This window comes from Mus caroli, chromosome 13, assembly GCF_900094665.2.
Source record: "Mus caroli chromosome 13, CAROLI_EIJ_v1.1, whole genome shotgun sequence".
Taxonomy (NCBI): domain Eukaryota; kingdom Metazoa; phylum Chordata; class Mammalia; order Rodentia; family Muridae; genus Mus; species Mus caroli.
The window spans coordinates 4642390-4648357 of record NC_034582.1 but is presented as its reverse complement, the minus strand read 5'-3'; the positions used below and the strand labels follow the sequence as shown (position 1 = coordinate 4648357).

General features: G+C 39.0%; 1 pseudogene; it reads left to right on the top strand.

The window, feature by feature from the left end:
* The first annotated feature begins 4528 nt into the window (after window positions 1–4528).
* The window catches only part of LOC110308432, a 3119-nt pseudogene continuing 1679 nt past the window's right edge, over window positions 4529–5968 (top strand).

Sequence of the window (5968 nt, the reverse complement as noted above, 5' to 3'; positions counted from 1 at the left end):
CACTTACAGGACAAAAGTCCCTGAGAAGTATATTGGCAATGAGAATCCAACACTTGCAGCAGCATCTCTCAGATGATATACATCCCTAAGCTTTCATCACTCATCCTCTGAAAGCTATCATTCTGTGGTTATTACTATCATTTCTGAAACAAGGAAATATGTGTTTCTTGCTGGAGATATCTGAAAGTGTATAATTTCAGATGTTCACACGCCTGCCGTGACTGACAGTGACATCACTCTTCAAGCTGATGAGTTCTGGCATGGTGCTCAGAACAACAAATGTTCGCTGGGGACTTCACCATATGAGCTGTGAAGGCTACAGTGTAAAGGACAGATGTTTTTGCTCACTTTCCCAACTTATAGAGGAAAACAATGCATATTGAATGAAAATGAATTCTCTTATGATTGCACATCTGCAAAGGGTATTGTCATAGTTCGTTTTGCAGTTGTAACTTGTGTAGAAAAGGTTTTATCTATTAATATATGTTTCTGTCCACCATCAAGAGAAGCTAAGGCTGGAACTCAAAGTAGAAGCTCAGACATGTGCTTCTTTCTGGCTTGTCCTCCAGTCTCTCTGGCTTCTCTTTTTTCATCTCTCTTATAGAGTTGAAATGGTACCCCCCACAGTGGGTTGGACTTTCCTGTGTTAATTATGAATGAAGTAAATGACTCAATGACATGATCCCAGGCCAGTGTGACCAAGTGAGTTCTTAAGGTGAGGTTGAGTTGTTTCCCTATGATTCTAGGTCTGTGCTGACAGTTGAAATTAGCTATATCCTGGAATCTTTGACTTCCAGGTATAATGGAATGAGTGACACAAGAGTAGCCCAGTCCCATTTTTAATAACAATGTCATGTCTGGTTTTCAGGATTAGAATAAATAGAGTCTGGTTGGTCCTGCTCCCTATGAGCTTGAGATGCATTTGTTGAAGAAAAGGAAAGCACATGAGGTGAGTCCTCCAGGCACACTGATTCTTGGTCTCAGAATAATTTTCAAACTCAGAGAAAACTCTGAATTCTTTGAGAAATACTAAAGTTGTGCTGAGCTGAGTTGGCTGATCTAAGAGTTTAGTTTAGGACAGCTGAAGCAATTTGAACTCATGGGTCTTGGCTTTAAAGAATAAGAGGTTATACTTCATGGGACAGAATTTTAGGTCATGGTATGAATTTCTCATGCCCACTTTAAAAAAATTGTATCAGAATAAAAGAATTACTCTAAGGTCAAGAATGGAAAAAGGATGCCGAAGCTGGCCATGCTCAGGTCTGCTGAATTGTCGGCCTAGGTGGTAAGATTCGGCATAAGGACAAAACATGAGGAAAGCCAGCATAAGGTCAGTCAGTATATTACTGTATGGCAGTTTCAGGCTCCCAGTCTACTTACGAGTAGCACCTTGAGGACAGATGTTAGAACAGTTTATTTGCAGTCAACAGAAGTTAAAAGCAGCATTGGAAAAGATGGTGTACTTTTCTAAACAAGTGCTGAAAGAGAAATTGATAGTAACCATTCATGTAAACTATTGTAAAAGAATAGGTATGAAAATCAATGAGTACTGTATATACCAGGAAAGTAGAGAAAGAGAAATAGAGGTTGGCAGGGCAGGTATTCATTTAATTCAGATGAGAAAAGAAGCAATTCAGTCTGAAAATCTACTTTTTAAGACATAAACCAATGCTAATAACTTGGCAGAAAAGTACAAGGACTGGATATTAGAAAGAAAATGAAGGGATCCATGTCTCATGGTCATTCAAAGAATAAGAATTCTATGCAAATGAGATAGGCAACAAATACTCTTTGAAAATACAGATTGCCAAGGATATTTGACATAAGAGCAATAGTCTATATATTAAAATTCATTTTAGTTGAGATGTCAAAAGAAAGTATATTTGGCCTATAGTTTCAGTGTGTGGGAGAAAGAAATTCCAGTTTGACACAAACTCTTCATTTTTCAATGACTGTATTACTATAATACCAAGCTGAAAATATTATAGGAAAATTACTGGTTGTTAGCCTACTTAAATATAGACTGGGAGAAATTTTTTGAGAAATTTCTATAGAAACCAGTAATGTATAACATGTATCATGGCAAGATGGTACCTTTTTCAAGAATACAAGGATATTTCTAATTTTGGAAACCAATAAACTTAATCTATAGATGGACTATAAAAAGAAGGTATGTGATTATCCTTAGAGGATCCTGTTGTAAATTCAATAGATTTTCTAAAATGAGCCTATAGAAAATAGGAAGTAACTACAACAATATAAAAAACACAGCTATGTCATACTAGACTGAATGATGGCCCTATGATCTGCAGCAAGACAAAGGCATAATCTCTGTAATCCACTTGGCATCCTACTGGGTGTTCAGACAACACAATAGGGTGCTTTATGTAGATATTTCCTCTTCATGGAAAACTTCCTTTTTGGACAATAGAGGGAGGTTTCTAAAACTCAGGAAGTAAATGAAATATATTAGAAGATTCACTTGGTCTTTTTGGAGATTATGTAAGCAATAAGAAATTGCCTGGACAGAGAAGACTTGAGGGAGCAACTTGAAAGTATGGCAGGAGCCCCAGAGATGCAGTTTTGCAGGGATAGGCTTTTGCTGTAGGAGGTGCCTTAAGTCCCCCATGTGCTAGCAAGTAAGCCCCTACTCAATGCAGTGATACTGATTTGCCTTGGATGGCACAGCAGTGAGAGGCAAAGAAATGGTTCCACCAAAGTGTAGCTTTGTGAACCAGTGAGGGGTAATTGCAATTGGATGATACCATGCCACTTTTAACCAAAGTAAATTTTACTGTAAAGTAGAAAATGTAATTTCATTCCATGTTGGCTTCATTTGAAACAGTCCAATTATCATTTTGTATTTTAAGGTATATTTTTTATAAACACTGTTTTCTTATCTCACAAATAAAGTAATTCCCATTATATTGAACTGTATATATGTGGCATGTTTTAATTTACCTTGGGTTAAAGTCATTGAGTTCTTTTTGTTTCAGGGCTAGAGCTTTCATTCATTTAGAAAAAGTCCTTTCATACTATACATTGGTTCTACTCTGTGCTTTGTTCATTTATAGTGACCTAATTTCTGCTTAAGTTTCTGTTGTTTATTTGTCTGTAGCTCTTGTGTTTATAAAATGATCCTATTCCTGCTTTTCTATTTTAACTTTTGGTATGACATTTTGTTTTTGTTTTGTTTTTGGTGATTATGTTTATAGAATTAGAAATTATTGTCCATTTTTCATACTTATTTGTTGAGACTGCACTTCCATGGGATTTATGGATTGTTGGCTTTTGACAAGGGTTTGTCATAATGCAATGATGGTGCTATAACTACTCTCAAACTGGTCAGAAAATGAAATAATTATGTTTCAAATTTTTTGGAGAATAAATGAACAAGTTGAAATCAACTATAAAGTGATCTGTGTATATTCTGCATGTCATAAATGAATTGAAGTTGAGTTTGGCCTGGAACATGCACTTGGTCATCACAACTGACCTCTGTCTCTGCATTTTGGCAAGCATGAATTGTCTTCTGGCTCAGTGTTAGAGTGTTCTGCACAATTAACTATCTTAAACTGAATGAGGAATTTTAGTATTATGTAACCTCATCACCTCTGAAGCCCCAGATCCTCAAATTCCACTAGAAAAGCAAAAACAGACACAGTGATAATAATACACAGTATATAATAACACTCAATTCTAGATCATATTTTTCCTATACTCTTTTAGGAAATGTATGTCCATTTAATTCCCATAGTTGAGTGCTCAGCAACTATTCCCTGATAGCAATATCTGGCTCACTACATCCATAGATGTTAGATAAGGAGTTGCAATCCAGGTGAAATTTTCATTGCCCTCCATGTGGTTGGGAGAGAAAAGTCTAGATTTATGCCCTGTCTTCTGCCAGAGGTTGCATGTCTTCTGCACCACCTATCCTTAGACTAATTGTACAATTAATGTTGTAACATAAAGTCTTTAAGGTTGCAGGGATCCCCATGTGATGTGATTAACTCCTGGGATTCTAGCACCAAGCATTAGCCACAAAGTGTGAACTAATTAATATTGGAGGACAAGAAAGAGGCCCGACCTGGTAACATAGCTGGTAAATTCACAGCAGTGTCAGTTGCAAATCCACCAAAGCAGCAGCAATAGGGTGTACCTAAGCAAGATCTACTTACAACTTTTCTCTCCATTTCTCTTGACTGTGAAATACAAGGTGAGAGAGTACCCCAAAGAAAGAGGTCACGCTGGCTCGTTCGGAGACTGGCAGGAATTTTTCAAAATGGGAGCACTACCTCAGAAGGTACCGGGAGTACCTTTCGGTGGCATTGGCGGTGTTGCCAGCGGCGGCGGCGTAGAGAATGGCGCCAAGACCTGCTGGCTTCTCGGAGCGCTGCCTTGGAGGGACTGTGAGAAGGCCGAGCCCCGGGCGCCAGCGGCTCAAGAACATGGAGGTGTGCATCCTGAGAAGGTTGAGGACTTTAAGGTTGGAAATCTACTGGGTAAAGGATAATTTGCTGGTGTCTACAGAGCTGAGTTTGGAAGTTGCAATCAAAATGATAGATAAGAAAGCCATGTACAAAGCTGGAATGGTACAGAGAGTCCAAAATGAGGTGAAAATACATTGCCAGTTGAAACACCCCTCTGTCTTGGAGCTCTATAATTACTTTGAAGATAACAATTATGCCTATCTGGTATTGGAAATGTGCCACAATGGAGAAAGAACAGGTATCTGGAGAACAGAATGAAGCCTTTCTCAGCAAGTGAAGCTACGCACTTCATGTACCAGATTATCACAGGAATGTTATATCTTCATTCTCATGGCATATTGCACTGGCACCTCACACTCTCTAACATCTTACTTACGTGGAATATGAGCAAAATAATTGCTGACTTTGGACTAGCAACGCAGTTGAATGTGCCACATGAAAAGCACTATACACTCTGTGGGACTCCTAATTATATTTCACCAGAAATTGCAACTTGAAGTGCACATGGACTTGAATCTGATATTTGGTCATTGGGCTGTATGTTTTGTACATTACTTATTCGAAGACCACCTTTTGACACTGACACAGTCAAGAACACATTGAACAAAGTAGTCCTGGCAGATTATGAAATGCTAGCCTTTTTGTCACGAGAGGCCCAGGACCTTATCCCCCAGTTACTTTGTAGAAACCCTGTGGATCAGTTAAGTCTGTCTTCTGTGTTGGACCATCCTTTCATGTCACGAAATCCTTCAACAAAGAGTAAAGACTTAGGGACTGTAGAGGACTCAATGGATAGTGGGCATGCTTCACTTTCCACAACAATTACAGCTTCTTCTGGTACCAGTTTGAGTGGTAGCCTACTTGAAAGAAGAAGACTTTTGGCCAACCACTTCCAAATAAAATTACTGTATTTCAAAAAAATAAAAATTCAAGTGACTTTTCTTCAGGAGATGGAAGTAAGTTTTGTACTCAATGGGGAAATCCAGAACAAGAAGCTAATAATAAAGGACAGGGGAGAGTAATTGAAGATGCAGAAGAGAGGCCCCATTCTTGATACCTGCATAGAGCTCATTCCTCTGATAGAGCCAGCCCCTCTAATCAGTCTCAAGCAAAAACATACTCAGTAGAATGGTGTCACTCAGTAGAAATGCTTTCAAAGCCTAGAAGATCACTGGATGAAAATCAACACAGTTCCAATCACCATTGTCTAGAAAAAACTCCTTTTCCATTTGCAGACCAGACACCTCAGATGGAAATGGTACAGCAGTGGTTTGGGAAACTGCAAATGAATGATCATTTAGGGGAAACTAATGAGCACCACACCGTTAGCCCAAACAGAGAGTTCCAGGACTATCCAGATTTGCAGGACACGTTAAGAAACGCTTGGACTGCCGGGCGTGGTGGCGCACGCCTTTAATCCCAGCACTCGGGAGGCAGAGGCAGGCGGATTTCTGAGTTCGAGGCCAGCCTGGTCTACA